At 46.7% G+C, this 17,032-nt stretch overlaps 1 long non-coding RNA gene across 1 annotated transcript; it reads right to left on the bottom strand.

Annotated features, from left to right (window-relative positions):
• Positions 1–567: 567 nt before the first annotated feature.
• Positions 568–10,841, bottom strand: LOC129145529 (uncharacterized). The gene is made up of 3 exons (XR_008551232.1): positions 10,582–10,841; positions 2,191–2,251; positions 568–1,512 (listed from the first exon to the last, which is right to left on the bottom strand). It is a non-coding gene; the product is annotated as an uncharacterized LOC129145529 (long non-coding RNA).
• Between the last annotated feature and the right edge of the window lie 6,191 nt (positions 10,842–17,032).

The raw sequence follows: 17,032 nt of genomic DNA, 5'->3' as shown, positions 1-17,032 counted from the left end.
TCGGCGCGGGGCGGCGCCGCTGGAAGTGACGCGGCGAGGGCGGAGCCGCCGCCCGGGAGCCGCCGCCGCCTGGGCCGGGAGGCGATGTAGGAGCCGCCAGGCCGAGCCCGTCCGCCTGGCCCGAGCCCGCGGGCGCCGCCGCCGCCATGAAGAAGCAGTTCAACCGCAGGAAGCAGCTGGCCAACCAGACCGTGGGCAGGCGAGTACGCGGCGGGCGGGCGGGCGGCGGGACACGCCTCCCGGGCCCAGCGGATCCGGCTGGGCCCGGGATCTGGGGCCGGGCCGCGCCGCGCCGGGGCCGCCGGAGACCCGCCGGCCGGGCCGCGCCTCCTTCCGCGCCCCCCGCGCGGGGCCCCCCACGAAGCCTCTGCCGCGTCCGGCATCGTCCTCCGGGCCCTGGACGCGACCGACCCTTTCCGCCCTCGGACCCGGCCGGGCCGCGCTGCGCCCTGGACTCGAACTCCGGCATCTGGAGCCCGAGGCTGCGCGGGGCGCTGGCGGGGGTTGGGGGGGGGCGGCGGCCTTCGCGCCCTTCCCGGGGGGCCCTGCCGGGGGCAGCCCCTCACTTGCAAGTCCCTGCTGGCTGTGGCGGTGAGGGGCTGTGAACACCCGCCGGGGCTGCTCCGGGAGGGCCGGACGCCGCGAGGGAAGGTGGAGGTGGTGCTCTCAAAAGCAGGACTGTCCCTGGACTGCTGCAAGTTCCTGACATTTAGAAATTTGGAATTGGGAGGAAAGGATTATGGAGACGCCTTGTGGCGAAGAAAGAAAAACAGCTTGTTTTAAGAAAAGCCTTGCTCACTTTTGATTTGGGAAAACAGACTACGCTGTTTCTTTGGTGCCGTTTTAACGCTGGACAGAAAACTTCATGAAATGACAGAATAGGCCAGAGTTTGGAGAGGACCAGGCTGTTGGGAGGGGAGTGATTTGCGGGTTTGCGAGCTGCTCCAGGTGATTGTCATGCGGTGTATTATCTGGAGCAGACAGGTCAAGGTCTTCAGGGTGGTGAGCTGTGCGGTACCGATTTACTGTTTATTCCAGCATGACTTCATGGAAGTGTGATTTTTTTCCCCCACAGTTCTTGCTTTTTAAACAGTTAAGTAAAAGGAAGAGTTTGGTTGACTGAGCATGTGGCACACTTCATTTTCTGTGTGTATGAAAATACTTTTACTTCCTCTTGAGTTTTCTAAATTTGCTTTTTACTGTTTCATTTCTGTCAAATTTTTGCTTAGTTTTATCGTTTAATTTTTTTGGGTACCCCACCCTGTTATCTTGGGTGTATCTTTATCCGATTTCCAGAGTTCATCCCTGTCCAATAGAGTCTGGACAGGCACACTTTTCTGCTATTTGTAGGAAAATTCTAGAAATAATGCTGAGAGGCAGGTGGACAGAGTACCAGTGAGGGCTAATGTTGCCAGCAAGAACCTTCCTTTCTCCTCTTCTGAGCCTTTTCAGTAATGTGCATTGTGGAATGAATGTTTAGCGACTGGCAGCTGACACAGCAGTGCTGGGGGACTGGAACCAAAATGCAACAATGTTCATCTGAGATTTCTGGTTTTTTGGTGTTTTTTTTAAATTTATGTTTTAAAATGTTCTACACTTAGCCATATGCCTTATTTCATTATATCTAAAACACCAGCAATTGTAAGAATGAAAAAAGAAAAAAGACACACTGCCAGTTAGTATACTTAATGTTTTTCTTATTGCTTAGAATTTTAACATAAAGACTACCAAAAAAGCTCATCTGGGCTTATTTCAACAGACTGTCTTCGTATATATCTCTTGTACACAAATAAAAAGGAAAAGAGGATTCAAACAAGCCAGTTATATCTTCACTTTCAGGATGTCTGTGGTTTACACACACACACACACACACACACACATATCTTGATGTCGTCAAGGTCATTGGCAATGGGGCATTTCTGAGAGAATGTCTTCCAAACTGCTGAACCTCACTCTAAGTTTTGAAACTGGTTCTTTTCTGATCTCATCATTAGGTATCCACGCATGTAATTTCAAACAGCAATCAGGATTTGCGCTCCTTTGTCAGATGGTCCTTAAATGGTGTGTGCAATAAAACAGAGGGGTCTGCAGCTGTCTGGCCTGGCACCAGGAATAAGGACCATGTCTTGCAAAGGTAATGACAATTCCAACAAAACAGTGACCCAGGATACATGAAGTTAAATAACTCACCTGATATCAAAGAAGGTTAAAGCGCAGGAACACGGGTCTCCTGAATCTACCCAAGACAGATCTGCCCTCATAGGATGAAGAACAGTCAGTCAGTATGGGAAGCATAAACCAGTGTGAAAGCAACTAGCAAAAATATCTGTGACCTGTCACAAAATAGTAGTATCTTTACAATGTAAAGGGCTCTCATAAGTGAATAAGAACGAAAACCTATCTCAGCAGGAGAAAGGAGACAAAGGCCAAAAATGGGCAACTCACAAAAGAAACAGATCTGACTGATGTACATACAAAAAGCTCAGTCTCATCCACAATCCAAAACCGGGAAAAAGGCAGCACTCCCTCCATCAAACTGGCAACTAAACTATTTTTATTATTTATTTATGTATTTATTTTTAAAGATTTATTTATTTATACAAGCACTGGGCACAGTCAGAAGCGCAGGAGGGTGAGAAAATTCACCAGAGCCAGAGCGGGGAGCAGAGCAGGCAGAAGGACCAAAATACGCTGCTGAGGGGAGCAGCGGGCGGCAGGAGAGGTCTGCGCGCCATGCGGGACCCTCCTCTATTGGCTGGGGAGCAGCCGGGGATCGAACCAGTGCTGCAGAGGCTGCGGGCAGCTTTGCAACCCAGCGCTCAACCGCTGTGCCACCAGGGAGGCCCTAAACTATTTTTAATAGAACCCAGCTTTGAAGAGGGATGGGGACAAGGGCAGAACTGTCAAATGGCACAGTCTGGCACTGAGGCAACAATTATAAAAAGCCAGAAGAACTTGCATGCGCATGACCAAACAAGTGCATTCCAGGATTTCACCTTAAGGAAAGAATCAAGAATAAGCAAATACTTTTCTACAAAAGCATGCAGTCTGGTGTTAAAGTGTCAGGAGAACAAAGCAGGCTACAATACTGTCCAGACAGGCTGTTCCCCACACTGCCAGAGTGAAAACACGCCCCATTGCCAGGGCAGCGCAGGTGAAGCGTTGGCAGTGGCTACTTCGGCATCGTGGTGGCCTGCCGCAAGTTCTGCTGCCTCTTTCCACCACAAGCTTCCATTTCCAAAACCCAGAGAGCATCCCTTCTGTTTGTACATCCTGATTTCCTGGTTAAAACCCAGACTGAAATAATCGAAGCTCTCAAACTTGCATCTTCAAGATGTCCCAGTCTTCATTCAATCCACAACTGTCTTCACAATAGACTTGACGTGCGCACACCACCTGTTCTAATTAACATCTTTTCAACTCTGTTTTTAATACTCACAACTTATGTGCTACCTAATATTTTCTTCTAACGCACACTGTAGTAAGACCTAACTATTAAAATTTAAAACATCTGCATACTGCCTGAAGTTCGCTTGCATCCCTCCCATGGGAAACACTAACCAGCACCAATCACCTCCCCATTCACTGGAGAAACACTTGCTGCCTTTGTCCTATTTACACAAGTGTCAAGAGCAACAATGGGCCCCCTCATCTCAAAGGAGTGAAAGGCCCTCCAACAGGCATTTCAATGTGGGATTCCTGCAGGGCTGCTCCTTGCTCTTCCAGCCAGGAGGAGCAAGGCTGCCGCCTCACCAGGGCTTAACTTCCTGCCAGTCAAATGCTTGTCAAACAGGAATACAAAAGACTCTCCTATCCACCCAATGAGGAAGCCATGAGGAAGCCACCGCTTCACAAAGGTGAGGGTCCTTTCCCCAAGCAGTGGCGCTTCACAGGGGCTGAAGTCCACTGGTTTTCAAACCCACTCCTACGTGGAGCTACACTCTCCTCCAGCACTCAGTAGCTCCAGTGGTGTGTGTGTAGGAGCAACTGCAAAAGAAATTGACTGGACGTTCAGCATCAGTTCGCAAGTTCGGAATTGTTAACTGCATACTGCTTGTGATCTTTACAGTACTGTGCTGCCCTATTTTTATTTTTTTTAAAGATTTATTTTTTATTTACACAATAGCTGGGGTATAGGCCAGCGGCACGGGAGAGTGAGAGGATTCACCAGAGACAGAGTGGGGAGCAGAACAGGCAGACAGACCAAAAGCACTGCTGAGGGGAGCAGTGGGCGAGACAGGAGAGGTCTGCCATGCCATGTGGGTATCTCCCTGGCTGGCCAAAATTGAACCCGTGCTGCAGAGGTTGTGGACAGCTTCACAGTGCTGTGCTCAACCCGTGCGCTACTGGGAGGCCCCATGCCCTGTTTTTATATGTTACCCTCTCAGCTTCATTTTTTTTTTTTTTCAGTTTCTCTTTTCTATTGGTTTTATTCTTGGTTTACAAATAGAAAATAGGAAGGAAAGCCTCAAGAGCAACAGAATCTGCCCCTAAAGAGTTTGGACTGATTTCCCTTCTAAGTCCATCCACAAAGTGGTAAGGGTGGAATCAGCAAAAAAACCAGGCCTCAATATCTAACTACAGTTCCCTCCCAAAAGAGACTACTGGTATTGCCTCTGGCTTCATCCAACACGTAATTACCTTGTATATGCAGTGTCTGCCTGCTCCAGGTGGCCAAGGTATTCACCTATGTTTTCATACAGAAGCGTTATAGCCCTACCTTTAATACGTAGGTTTATGACCCATCCCAGAGGAATGAGGTAGAGGTCAAGGTTCATTTTTTTTTCCACTCGAATATTAAGTTGAGCCAGATTATTGATTAATAGGCTTTCCTTTCCCCCAGTGAACTGACTTGGCACTTTGGGCAAAAATCCTCCAAAATAACTTGTGTGAGTCTACTAGGGATGCTCTATTCTGTTTCACTGATTTATCGTTATGCCAAGACCACACTGTTTTTTCTTACTGTTTAAAGTAAGCCTTAAGGGCCTCCCCAGTGGCACAGTGGGTTGAGTGCAGTGCTATGAAGCTGTCTGCAGCCTCTGCAGCACGGGTTCGATTCCTGGATGGCCAGGGAGATTCCCACATGGTGTGGCAGACCTCTCCTGTCTCGCCCGCTACTCCCCTTAGCAGTGTATTTCGGTCCGTCTGCCTGTTCTGCTCCCCGCTGTGTCTCTGGTGAATCCTCTCACCTTCCCATGCCTCTGGCCTGTATCCCAGCTCTTGTATGCATAAATAAAATAAATCTTTAAAAAAATAAAGTAAGCCTTAAAATTAAGTAGTAGGGGGCCTCCCTGGTGGCGCAAGGGGTTAAGCACCGCACTATGGAGCAATCCTCAGCCTCTGCAACAGGAGTTCGATCCCCGGGCCAGCCAGGGAGAAACCCACATGGCGCAGCAGACCTCTCCTGTCTCGCCCGCTGCTCCCCTCAGCAGTGTATTTCAGTCAGTCTGCCTGTTCTGTTCCCTGCTCTGTCTCTGGTGAATCCTCTCACCCCCCCAACACCTCTGGCCTATACCCCAGCTCTTGTATGCATAAATAAATAAATCTTTAAAAAAAAAAATTAAGTAGTAGGAAACAGTGAAAGTTCTGCAGCTTCATCGTTTTGAAGATTTTTTTGGCTATTCTAGATCCTTTGTGTTTGCATAGACCTTTTAGAATCAATTTGTTAATTTGTTAATTTCTTCAGAAAGAGAAGACTAGGGGGATTTCTTTTATTTTTATTTATTTATTTTTTTAATAGAGGCATGTTTTATTTATTTATTTGTTTGTTTGTTTTGTTTATACATGCACTGGGTACAGTCAGAAGCGGGGGAGGGTGAGAGAATTCACCAGAGCCAGAGCGGGGAGCAGAGCAGGCAGAAGGACCGAAGTACACTGCTGAGGGGAGCAGCGGGCGGCAGGAGAGGTCTGCGCGCCATGTGGGACCCTCCTCCGGTGGCCGGGGAGCAGCCGGGGATCGAACCGGCACCGCAGAGGTCGCGGGCAGCTTCGCAACCCAGCGCTCAACCGCTGCGCCACCGGGGAGGCCCTAGGGGGATTTTTTTTAAATAGCATTTTTATTTTTCTCACATCACTGTTTATTTTTGGACAGTATGTGATTTCTCCCCTCCAGTGTGGACCCCATAGTTGTCCCACCACCACAGTGCCCATGATCCGTCACCAAGTCCCTGTGCTATTCCTGCCTGTTTTGACCCCTCGTCCCTTCCCCTGCTGTATGAAGGGATGGCTAGGGTTTTATTGGAATTTCACTGAATCAATGTGGGGAGGATCTAAACCTTAACATCAGTCTTCTAATGTATGAACATAGTATCCTCCACTTACTGAAGTCTTAATTTCCTTCCTACAGGCTTCACAGTTTTCTGTGCAAAGGTGCCTCATGTCTTCTGCTAATTTATCCCTAGTTTGCTTTATGATGCTATTATAAATAATATTGCAAAATTTCATTTTCCTTTACAAGTGTGTATATTTACAAATGTACAATTATAATCTATCCGACAAAGGATTCCTATCCAGAATATTAGTGGAAACCCCAATGAGTCAAACTAAAATCACCATCAACAACAACACAGACAACAGACTCAACAGTTTACAACAGATGCAGGGATGGTCAGGTCCCAGGTGGGTCTCTTTTCCCTCTGCCTGAACGTGCCTTCCCCAGATATCCACTCGGCTCACTCCCACACCCGCCTCTAAGTCTTTTCTTGGCAGTGACCTTCTCAGAAAGGGCCTGCCCTGACAGTCCACTTCAAATCACACGTCCTTCCAGCACACCCCCTGCCTCTCCACCTGCTCACAATCCAGGCAGTGTGCTGGCTGCTTCCTCCACTGGAATAAAGGCTCCAACAGAGCACCACGTTTGTCTTGGTCACTTCTGTATGGACTCTACAACTTGGCTCTAGGAGCTGAAAAGGCACACCAGGAGGAATGTGAGTGAGTGCACTGGTCTAAGAGGTGGCCTGAAGAACTGGGCATAGGAGGGCGGGAGAACACTTCCAGCCGAGGGGACAGCATGCCCAGCCTGGTGGGGAACAAACCACATTTGAAGAACTGAAAGGATCCCACAGGGGAGAGGGGAGGCGCAGAAGTGGGAGGCTGAAGGAGTGGGGCAGAGCAGGCAGGGCCCAGCAGACCACATAAGGGACTTTGTGGTCTTTTTCAAATAGCATGAAGCCATTAAACCAAGGAATGACATGTTCAAATGCACTTTTTACAAACCTTGGGCTTCAGTGTGGCATGTGGATGTGGGGGAGCACTGCGGGGGGTTCAGCTTGCAGACCAGGGCCACAGATGACCTGAGCTTGGGTTGAGACAGCAGAAACAGAGTTAGAGCAAAGGAGGCAGATTCCAGAAATATTTAGATAAAAACAACAGGTCTGGGTGACACAGAACATAAGGGAATGAGTGAAAGGGCGTTCCAAGATGAATCCCACCTTTTCAACTAAGAATTAAACAATGGCACCAGGGGGGTTAGGCAAGGAGGAGAAAGAATAGAGTGATAGAGGTGATCTGGACCTACTGGCTTGGAAACAATGAATTTGAGATAATTCTGAGCTATCCAGATGGAGACTTCCAGGCAGCAGTGGGTGTTCAGAGCAGCATGGTCATCTCGTGAAAGGTGAAGGGTGTCACCCAATGTAGATTTTCACCTAGCAGCTGATGGGGAATCAAAGGCTTTAAGTAGCAAGGTAACAGGTTAAGGTTGGTAATTCTGAAACATCACCCTGGCCATAGCATCAACACCTGGCTGGAGGGCAGCAAGACTAGAAGCTGGGGGACAACAAGGGTGTGATGCACTAGACCAGTGAGTGAGGAGGCCCGAGCTAGGGCATGTCCGTGGGGAAGGGGACAGACCTCCCCTTCATTACCACACATCTCCACACAAGCCACCTCCCACCCAGCTGCCAGGGATTTTCCTAAGCACTAGCCCAGATCATGTCACTTCTCCACTTAGAGCCCGTGGAGACCTCCCACAGGCCTCAGGACCTTTCACAATTCCTTCCCTGATCTCCTCTTCGGAATCTTCTCTTGTTACACCTGCCCACCCTTCCCCCTCCTCCACCCCCCCCCAACCACGCTCCATATCAAAGCTACCCTAAGACCACACTGTGCTTCCATCTCCATGCTCTTTAGCTCAAGCTATTTAAGATAAACAAACACCTATTTATCTTTTTAGACTCATCTCCTCCCCTGTGAAAGAAAGCAGCGCTAACATCTGAGAGCTGGCCTGGGACTTTGAGTCAGTTTTCACTGTGGTTGGGAGCTGGCCTGGCACGCACAGCAAGGCCACCTTGTCTCCTATTAGACAATCCCAAAGAACACCAGGTCACACTGCAACGGTGATGAAGTGAGACAAAACAAGACCCCTTCAAAACCTGGTATAAACACACAAAACTCAGCCATCAAGCCACCCACAACCTACCATCCCTCTCTCTGGACTGATACGAAAGATGGTGGCTTCCTTACAAAGAACAGCCTTAGTCTCACTCTATTCTCACCTCCTTCTAGAAAAGATTGATTGAGCTACCCCATCATAGATTTGTCTCCACTGCCTGTTAGCACCAAATTCACAGCAAATTCCTGCTTCCTCGCCTTGAAACCTCCCCAAATTATCCAAGCAAACCCAAATCCTAAGTCCTTTCTAACACCCTCTTACTGAAAGCCCCCAGAGTTTCCCATGCAGTTAGTACCTCCTTGCAACAAGTAATTAAATCCAACTTGTTTGGGCCTCCCCAGTGGTGCAATGGGTTGAGCATGGCGCTGTGATGCTGTCCACAGCCTCTGCAGTGTGGGTTTGATTCCTGGCCGGCCAGGGAGATACCCACATGGCACGGCAGACCTCTCCTGTCTCGCCTGCTGCTCCCCTCAGCAGTGCTTTTGGCCGTTCTGCTCCCTGCTCTGTGTCTAGTGAAATCTCTTACCCTCCCGTGCCTCTGGCCTGTACCCCAGCTCTTGTGTGTATACATAAATAAATCTTTAAAAAAAGGAAAAATAAATAAATAAATAAATAAATCCAACTTGTTTGATTACAGGTGTGCTTCTGGTCGGCTTTGCAAGAGAACATTGACAATTGTAACAGTAGGAAAAGATAAGTTTTTTGCAAAAAGTTAATGGAGTTCCGCTTGGAAGACTTTCATAGTCTGTGTAAGCAATACCCATAACATCACCCATGTTATCTTGAGAATGACAGGGTAGTGGCAATCAGAAGTTAGAGGAAAGTGGAAAATGCCTGATTTAAGTATTCTAGAGAGTGGGAAGTGAGCTTACCAGAGAATCACATGAGTCTGTTTAGGGCACAGATGAGATTGGTTGACATGAACTGACAGCAGTACCAAGCTTCCCTGCCTCTGGTATTGTAGGCAAAAATGAATATTCGGTTCAGGCAGGGTTTGGGGCTTACTAGGGTAAGGGCAAGGGAGACAAAGACATTGCCAAGAAAATTGCTGAATGATAGACTATGACCTCTAGATTCAATCTGCGGGAAACACGCGGAGGACACAGCAGACATGACAACATGCTGGAAGGAGAGATGCAGCTGGAGGCCAGGCACAGCCCAGGGTGTCACACAAGATTGGTGGAGTCCCAGAGGTGGGTCAGAATAATCACTGCACATGAGGTGCTCAGGAAAATCCATGCCCCCCTGGACAGTGTGTCCTGCACACACACATTGAAGTCAACTAGGATGCTGGCATGAACTGAGGTAGAGAAGAAGCTGTAGGCCAGAAGCCCAAGTCTTCCATGAATTAGGGGAATAACCAGGAGCTGGGAAAAAACAGTAGAGGAGAGGGTGCTCCAGCTGGGCCTGTGGCTCTCAAATAGGGGGTGGAGGGGACAAACAGCAGAGAAGACACAAATCTCAACCCCTCTGATCCTGAGACATATCAGGTAACCCAAACCAAATTCCAGTTGTGAGTAAATCTATATACACTAGAGCACTGAAGTGCTATAAATACATAATTGAAGCTCAAAAAGTTTTTTGTACTAATGTTATTCTGTCTAGATTCTTTAGAGAAGAATTATGTCTAATTCAACAGTGCTATCATGTGGTCAGTAATAACTGAAAGCTGGAGAAGATATAAAGTTAGGTATAATCCACCAAATGTCACCAGGGACTATTCCAAACCTTTTATACTTTCATATTCATCTATTTATGCAATCAATCACTAACACATACTACATGCCAAGCACAGCCTTAAGTGCTTTACTATCATGGAAATTGCTTAATCTTTACAACTACCTGTGAAATGGATCGTACTATCATCACCCTTCACACTGGTAGTAAGTGGCTGAGCTAGAATACGTTTGACAGAATCTGAATCTAGAGTCCATGGTCTGAATCACGAAGGTGGGTCTCCAAGAACCTACAAGAGTGCAAGCCTTAACCCAAAACTTTTGTTTTCCCCACCCCACAACCTCTACCCCTCAACCAGCTTTGAGGGTATTCTTTCAGTTCCTCGAGTAGTCTATACTCTTCCCTATCTCTGCTGCCTCTGGGGGGACAAGCGGAATCCCCCCGCCCTGGCCCGCCTCCCGCGTGCGCCCCCGCCCCGGGGAAGCAGCCCCTAGCCGCGCGCCCAGCAGCACCTCTCGCAGATTGAAGCATCTTCGCAAGTACCGCGCACGCCCTCGTCGTCAGTGTCGGGCGAGCAGGAAGGCGAGGAGTAGGAAGAACTCCTCAGGCTAGTGGCCATGGGCGTGGAGGTTCCATGCGCCCACCGGGCACATGGAAGCCAGGTCGACGGCCGCGGGTGAGGTAGGAAGCTCCGAGACGGCTGCAGAGAGGGGCTGAGCTCCACCCGGCACAGCTGGCGCGGCTCAGTGACGCCGCCCACGACGCTGCCCCAGAAACCTTCCCGCTTATTGGCTCCTCGGCCCAGACGTTCATTGGGCAATTTTCCCGCCCCCTCATCCTGTGGAGACGCTCATTGGAGAACCCTATTGGCCCCGCCTTCACAACCCGGAAGGAAAGGTAACTGACAAGGACGCAACCGGCATCCCAGTGCTTTCTGGGAGTTGTAGTCTTGATAGTGTCCAGAGGCCACCGTTTGTGACAGTTGCATCCAAAATTTTATAACTGTAACTAACCCAGGGCTGAAGAGCGACCTGTATCTTCAGTACTGGGCGAAAGGCAAAGAATCCAATGGGAGGAAACTAAGTATCAGGTGTTACTGTCAGGTGTCACTCTCAACTATTGCACAAATAGTTTATTGAGTGCTAAGAAGTAAGTTAAGAGCTTTGCACACACAATCACCTTTAAAATGTATTGAAGGAAGGAATGAGTGCAAAACTAATGCAATAGGAAATTATGTCGCAGTGAAGATAATGAGCTAGAGCTACCAGTTACATCAGTGACTCAATTTTAGAAACAGTATTCATGAAAAAAGCAGGACATCTTTGTAGAGTTCAAAACAAGCAAAATTTATATTCAAGATGTTCATTACAGACATTTTGTACTGGATTTATTATAAAACATTTTCTGGACAAACTTTGAAAAGCATGTTTGTATATTTCATTTCATTATCAAGTGTTGGGAAGAGGGAACAGGTATATTCAATTCTCATTGAAACTCATAACACCCCAAAATAAATAAACTATAACCAAAATCCAGTACACATATCTTGGGGCAAAATCAGATAACAAATGCTTGCTTAGTATCCAATGGAGTAACAGGCACTTATTACCCAAAGTAGAAATGACAGTGAGGGAAGGCAGTGATTAGGGGAGTTTTTCCAGGAGAAGCGGTGATGAAACACACCACTTTCTTTGAGTGTTCCTCTGAAGAGGATAAAGGAAACAAGTGAGCAAGCATAGTCTACTAGCTTGGCAGTGTACACATTCTATGGGTATTAGTAGGTAATAAGTGTTAACAGCAAGTAGTACAAGGTATTGATCCTATAGGTCTGAATGTTGAGGCTGAATTTTACTGGAAAAAAAAGGTGGAGCAGATGTGTTGATTCATCTGTTGTTTGATGAGCAGAGAACACTTGTTTTCTTTGCTGAGACTTTGATTCAGAAAAGCTGGTGAGGACACCCTGGTGGCGCAAGGGGTTAAGACACAGCACTATGAAGCTATCCACAGCCATTGCAGCACAGCACAAGTTAAATCCCCAGCTGGCCAGGGAGCTAAGCCACGTGGTGCAGCAGACCTCTTCTGTCTAGGCCACTGTTCCCCTCAGCAGTGTATTTCAGTGGAAATACACTGTTCTGTTCTGTTCTGTTCCTGTTCCCCACTGTTCTGTTCCCCACTCTGTCTCACCCCCCACATCTCTGGCCTGTACCCCAGCTCTTGTATGCACAAACAAATAAATCTTTAAAAATAATAAAAAAGGTAAAAGCTGGTGATTCCAAGAACTTCGGTCAGCTTTTTCAATGAAGTCCTCTCCAAGGACTTTCTGCAGGCAGGGCCAGCTCATTGCATTGAAGCTCCTGGTCAAGGAACTGGAACTTTATGACATGGGAGTAGAGTCTGGAAATGTTAAATCTAGTCATTTAAGGCTGTGTGACTATACTAGGGTAGTTGTGAACAATGTCCCAGGATATAAAGGTCACAGTCAGTTAATTTGCCTTCTCTCAAAGATAAACAGCTGGGACTATATCAAAGAGCTTCTGCATAGCAAAAGAGACAATAACAAAAACAAAGAGAAACCCCACCGACTGGGAGAACATTTTTCCACACAACACTAATGATAAAGGACTGATCACAAAATCTGCAAAGAGCTGATGAGACTCAACAATAACAAAGAAAATAATCCTGTCAAAAAATGGACAGAAGAGCTAAAAAGAGGGCCTCCCCAGTGGCGCAGCAGTTGAGCGCTGGGTTGCGAAGCTGCCCGCAGCCTCTGCAGTACCAGTTCGATTCCCGGCCACCAAGCGAGGGTCCCAGATGGCGCACAGACCTCTCCTGCCGCCCGCTGCTCCCCTCAGCAGTGTACTTCGTCAGTCTGCCTGCTCTGCCCTCCCCTCTAGCTCTGGTGAATTCTCTCACCCTCCCGTGCTTCTGACTGTACCCAGTGCTTGTATAAATAAATCTTAAAAAAAAAAAGTTAAAAAAAAGAGCTAAAAAGAAACTTCTCTGAAGAGGAAATGCAAATGGCCAACATGCATATGAAAAAATGTTCAACATCACTTGTAATCAGGGAAATGCAAATCAAAACTACCATGAGATACCATCTTACACCAGTGAGAATGGCACATATTTAAAAAACTAGCAACAACAAATGTTGGCGAGGATGTGGAGAAAAAGGAACTCTCCTGCACTGTTGGTGGGAGTGCAAACTGGTCCAACCACTATGGAGAGCTGTGGAGATTTCTGGACCTACTAAACATAGAGCTTCCATATGATCCAGCAATTCCACTCCTAGGTATTTACCCAAGGGACATCAATTTACCAAAGAAACATCAATTCCAAAGAGCACCTGCACCCCTATGTTTATAGCAGCACTGTTTACAATAGCTAAGCTTTGGAAACAACCCAAATGCCCAAAAATAGATGACTGGATCAAGATGTGGTACATATACACCATGGAATCTTACTCAGCATTCAAAAAAGATAAACACATGCAATTTTCAGTAACATGGATGGCGCTGGAAGGGATCATGCTCACTCAGCGAAATAAGCCAGAAAGAAAAAGAAAAATACCGGATGGTCTCACTCATAGCAGAATCTAGAAAACTTAAATAAGGGACCAGGAAAATAAATAACTATAAGAAAGTGAAAATCAAAATCAACAAAAACTATGAACCAGGGACACTCTATGGAGGGTGGGGAACGGGGAGGGGAGGGATTGGGGTCAAAATAAGGGGGTCACAATTGTATGGGGAATATAAAAATAAAATTTATTTTTAAAAAATTTGCCTTCTCTGACAAAAGAGAAACTAGAGCTTAAAACCTCTGCAAACATTAATATTAGGAGCAAGGGCCTCCCTGGCGGCACAGGGGTTAAAGACACAGCACTATCAAGCTATCGCCAGCCACTACAACATGAGTTCGATCCCCAGCCAGGGAGATAACATCCACATAGCACAGCAGACCTCTCCTGTCTCACCTGCTGCTCCCCTCATCAGTGTATTTCAGTTGATCCACCTGCTCTGCTCTAGGTGCAGGTGTGCACACTTACTCATGCATGCACACCCATGCTACAGGTGTCCAAAATCAGATATGCATGCCTGCTGCCCATGCTCCCAAGTGCCTTCTGCATTAACACCACAGAGGCCAGGGGTGCAAAAAGCCTGATTAATTCATTTACCCTACAGACAGTCATACAGACTTCTGGGAAACACACAGCCCCAGCACAGTCAAGGAAGGAGGCTGCTACCCCAGGAAGATTGAAAAATGGCCCAATGGCTGCCTCCTGCTCTTGTTTAGGCAGAGGTAATGACTTGTCTCCTGGGCTTCCTTTGTTACAGCTGTGTGCTCTCCTGATCCCTAAAGCTTTCAAGGGGCATAGGCCATGCACAACCACCACACCATTCCCCAGTCTGCACTGCTTTGTCTCTGCAAGGGTCAGGCATGGAGCTGATGTGTCCAAGTGTCCCCGCCTGAGGGACATTCAGGGATGGCTAGGACTAGGCTAGATATGGCAGGATAAAGGCCAAGTCATTTGGGAATGTGGCTGGGGGAGAGCAGAGAGGACCTCAGTTATGGGCAATGATTTGAAGAACAGGGTTGGGAATAGGGCTGTATATTTGGTGCTAAAATGGGTTTTAAGAATCAACCCCTCCTAATTTCTGCCCAAACCCCAACAATAGTTGCTTGTCCATTCCTGCCTCCAGCTCTGTATTTTTCTGCCTCCAGCTCTGTCTCAGCCTCCTCCCAAGATTCAGTCTTGTCTTTGTGCTGAGGCAGGGAGAGAGAGACCAGGGGAGAGGGTTTGGGAGCTAGAGGATCAGCTGGGTACTTGGGCATTAACAGGATGATGTTGTTTTGTGTCATTTGATTATTTAAAAAATGGAAAGGGGGGAGGATGGAAGGTCTGAGCAAATACAGGTTAACAATAGAGGGGTTTCCCAGTCAATGGGAACAGGAGCAGGCCTTAGCCAGGCCGTGCAAGTGCCCATTTCTAAAATGACATGTACCCAGTACTTTTATGCAGCTCATCTCATTTCTTACACAAGAGGGGGGGCCCTTGTATATTTTATAATTTTTCAGTATTAACACAAGTTGTTGTTCTCCTTACCCAAGGTATGCACAAATATCTGCTCTTTGTAAAAAATTACAGCAGCACAAACAATATTTGCAGTATCTTTTGACCACGGCTCCCATCCCACCAATGCCTACGCTGGTCAGAAGTAACCACCCTCAATTTGCTTTAAATTGAGTGAAAATCTCTGTGGCTCATAAAAACTTTTCTTAAGCTTTGGGAATATTGTTATAAAACAAAGTAAAGTAAAACTGCAAACATGTTCAGGGCAGCTCCAGTATTTTTGCTGGGTGACACCAACAAATGTGTGTAGGTGGGGAAGGTATTAGCAACATCATGGAAAAGATTTCCAGACCACCAGCTTCATGCCAGGGTGGGCTAACAAGGGATACAATTGCTAAACCCTCCCTTTCCTTGGGTGTGGATCCCACGGTAGTTTTTAGACTCGGTGACCCCATTTTCACTGTTTTCTTTCCTGCTGCCTGAGGAGTCCTGTCATGATGAGGTCTTTTTGATGCTGCCAAAGGCTCAGACGTCTCTGCTTTTAGAAAGTGAACAAAAAGTTCTGAAAAAGAATTCTTCTGTGTAGATGACTCATTTGGTATGTGAGGGGGGTTGGGGACATATTGTGACCCAGGCTCCCTGGTCATCCATCTTTTAATGCCAACTGGATCTTCTCTCATCAATGACTCCATTTCTTCCTTTTTGATATCCAGAGTGCTACTGAGTAATTGTAATACTCGCTGCCGTTCCTCTTCCTGTGTTTGGAAATAATCCAAAAAGAGCTTTCTCATCAGGCTTTTTTCAATATTCCTTTTGGATATGGTTACCAAATCCATCCTTTTTTTTTTTTTTTTGGTACAGCATCCAGCATTTCTTGTAGGACTTCTGTTTTTTAAGGTCTTCAATTTGTCCTATCTTCAGCTCCACAGCAGCATTAGCTTGATCTAGTTGCCCCGGTAATGATGCTGTTTTCTTCCAGATGGACTGAGTACTCTCTAGCTCCTGCTTTAAGTGCAATTCTTTGTTGCATAAATACTGACTCTCATTCTGTAGAGCATCAATGTCCATTTGTTTGTTTTTCAGAGCTACTGTGAGTTCATTTCTTTCCTGCTGAAATAAAACCGTCTTTTCTTGCATCAAAGTGATTGTGTTTAAAAGCTGATTTAGTTTCCCAGTCTTGCCCTGTTCTTCTTTGTTCAATAGTTGCTCCAAAACCTTCTTCACTGGACGGTACTTCAATTCTTACTCTTTCAGAAGCTGGGAAAGTTTCGCGTTTGTTTCTTGCAGTGCTTGCATTTCTCCCGCCTTTTCCTGTTTTAGTTTACATGACTCTGTTTCAAAATGTAATGCCCTCTCCTTCAGGTTTATAACTGCCTGCCTTAAAATTTCATTTTCATCCACTTGGCTAATCAAATTTTCTCTAAGAGAAAGTACTCATCACTCTTGGCTTTAATGAGGAGCTCTTTTTCCTGAAGTAAGTTTTGTAAAACATCTTGTTTCTCCTTCAGCTGCTTCATTTCTGAATTGGTTGGTTCATTTTGTTTTCTCTCTAGTTCTGAGGTGGCAGCAATGGAGTTGGACAATTTCTGGTGCTCTTCCTGGAGCATTTGAATGGTTGCATCTTTTTCCTGCATTAACTTTCTTCCACTTCCTCTTGAAGCAATTTAGAAGACTCATTCAAGGCAGCAGTGGCACTGGCCATAAGAGTCCTCAGACTCTTCTGTAAGTGGTGATTCAGTCAAGGGCTGTGTCATAAGAAGGTCAATTTTAACTCACAAAAGATCCTTGACATTGCAAAGCTGCCCTCTGACAGCTAATTTGTGCTAATTCATGCTTCATACTCTTGAATTTCATTTCATCCCCTTTACAATACTGTAACAGGTCAACATAGT

Source organism: Talpa occidentalis, unplaced genomic scaffold (assembly GCF_014898055.3).
Source record: "Talpa occidentalis isolate TD23 unplaced genomic scaffold, MPIMG_talOcc4v2.1 talOcc4.12, whole genome shotgun sequence".
NCBI lineage: Eukaryota > Metazoa > Chordata > Mammalia > Eulipotyphla > Talpidae > Talpa > Talpa occidentalis.
Note: the sequence above shows the minus strand (reverse complement) of the source record. Positions and strands in the feature narration are given on the sequence as shown.